This window comes from Aplysia californica, unplaced genomic scaffold (genome assembly GCF_000002075.1).
Source record: "Aplysia californica isolate F4 #8 unplaced genomic scaffold, AplCal3.0 scaffold00702, whole genome shotgun sequence".
Taxonomy (NCBI): domain Eukaryota; kingdom Metazoa; phylum Mollusca; class Gastropoda; order Aplysiida; family Aplysiidae; genus Aplysia; species Aplysia californica.
This window is the reverse complement of record NW_004797972.1, coordinates 319,889-322,123: the sequence shown is the minus strand read 5'-3', so window position 1 is coordinate 322,123 and position 2,235 is coordinate 319,889. Positions and strand designations below refer to the sequence as shown.

The following is a 2,235-nucleotide window of genomic DNA, read 5'->3' as shown; positions in this document are numbered from 1 at the left end:
GGGGGGTAGTATTTATGTGTGTGATAGTATTGACAAACAAAAGGATAGATACCTAGATAAAAATAATAACTATTTTAACACGACACTATTCCACGCGTCCACCTGTGATTGCTCAAAAATGGCTCATCGTCTTAGACAGTGTCAACTGTACGATGTTTTACCGTTATGTCAAATCTAAAGTTTACTTCTTGTTTAGAAAGTACGGCATTGCTTTCGAACACCCAAAGCTAATCTTTATTTTAAAGAGTGGATTTTTAAAAATTTGGTGGAAGGGTGTAAGTGTAATAGAAATATGAGATTCTAAAGTTGTAGATCTATTACTGGCCCGCACCACTTATAACTGGTTGATCAAATGCTAGCATCACCGGTGTCAGTTGAGCAACAAAAATATGAGTTCGATTTTCGTTTCGAGAAGTCAATGGAGTCGAACGTTTTGAAGGGCACGACAAACGAAACAGACAAGTAATAACAAGCGTCAGTCACGATCTATCTACTCACCAATGATGTGCTTTCTTGAGCTAATACACGACGTGTCTTGGCGAGGTATCTGTCTAGATAAAGACCAGTATTCACGTAAGTCTCCAAGCCTTGTCTCCAGATCGCACTCCCAGCTGACCAGAGCTGATGTTTAACTTTAACTCTCAGCTGTTGTTGTTGTTTGTCGCCGCTCCGACTTGCCCGTGCTTGCCTGGCGCTGTCCTCTACAGAGTTAATCTGTTCCCTTCGTCTTTAAAACACCAACTCCTCCTACAAAACTTCTGCATCAAAAAAAGAAAAGAGTAAGTCCAGCGATATATTGTTCGGGGCAGTTTAAACAATATGTCAAAGATGGTTTGAATTTTGTGGATGGTCCGAAGGGAGGTCTAAAACAAGTTGAAACAAAGTTGGGAACGAAGCAAGGAGAATCCAGCACTTCCAAACTGACACACGCTCTCAGGGGCGCGGGAGCCGGGCACGACTGCCTCGCCTGTCACCATTCACACAGGTAAATAGGTTCCAGACCTGTGCCACCAAATCCCTCCCCTCCCCCTCGCCCTCGCCCCTCACCCGTGTGCTCAAAGACCTTGCACACTCCCCACCCCGTCCCCTCCCCCCTCTCCTCCTTTTTCCGTCTTACGAGACATCGTGGTGAAATCAGGCGCTCGTCAAAATCATGAAATAGAAGACGGCATTTTCCCACCTGTTTAGCAATTTTTATCGAAATTTTGTTTTTGGCGATAAAACTTCCATGTTCATATAAAAACACATTTCCATTTGAATTTGACTGAAAACCCTTGTTTAAAAGCACAAAATATGTAATTTTCAGTTTTCAATGACTCTTAAAGCTATTGAAGTTACCAAACGTTGGCTGCCCTTTTCGCATTAGTTTTACCACTAAAACTAGGCTACCCCACCTCCTTCAATCGCAAAAATCTCGACTTCAATTCAAACTAGATGAATTGGGTGGGTTTTTTTCATTAAAAGCAACGTGTATGAATAAACTTTCTGATGATATCAATAACTCCACATGCCCAAAATTGACGAGCGCATGATTCCACCACGTCGTGCCACCATTATTCGCCCTCTCTCCTGCCATCTGGCCGTGTGTGGAGGTGGGCGGCGAGGCGCGCGTGGCAAGGCAACGTTGTAAACCACTGTAAATACAGGCCGCTCTCCGCTCGCCGCGATTGGCCAACACAAAGTCTGTTTTCCCGCGCTCCATTGGCAGCGGCGACAACACGTCGTGGGGGTCAGGTCTTGGGTGTTCTCAGGTTTACCCCCGGTACTACGCGTTTGGCTGGTATTTTTTCCGATATTATTATTATTAGATTTGGCGGGTTTCTGAGAGGTTTGTCCGGGTAAAGGAGGTTACAGTTGTTTTAAGCTCATTGGTTCGGATTTGTAAAAGTAGATCTCGTTGCTTGCGAGAGGCGATGATTAGGCCTATAGGGTCTCTGACGAGAGGTGAGAGAAGTAAGGGATAGAATTCTGGGGTGGGAATAAACTCGGTGGCTGGTTTTTCGAGTTTTTTGGCAAGATATCAGACCGAAGAAGAAAAAAAAAAAAGCCCCCGCGCTGGATCCGACCGAATGCGATCACGGATTGACCGCTGTCACTCGACCGCTGCAGCACAATATTTTGGTGGTTGCCTGTGCCGGCTGACTGTTTGTTTTGACGTGTTGTGTTTCAGCCAGGGGCAATCACACACTCATTACTATTGTCATCTACCGTGTTTTGGAGAGGTGAAAAGGGGGG

The 2,235-nt window shown here is 45.1% G+C and overlaps 1 protein-coding gene across 1 annotated transcript in view; it reads right to left on the bottom strand.

The window, feature by feature from the left end:
- The window catches only part of LOC101854120 (forkhead box protein J1-B), an 18,489-nt gene extending 17,460 nt beyond the window's left edge, over positions 1-1,029 (bottom strand). Inside the window, exon 1 of the mRNA XM_005108594.3 lies at positions 499-1,029. The gene's annotated coding sequence lies outside the window, so the exon portion shown is untranslated. The remainder of the gene's footprint in view (positions 1-498) is intronic.
- Positions 1,030-2,235: the final 1,206 nt, after the last annotated feature.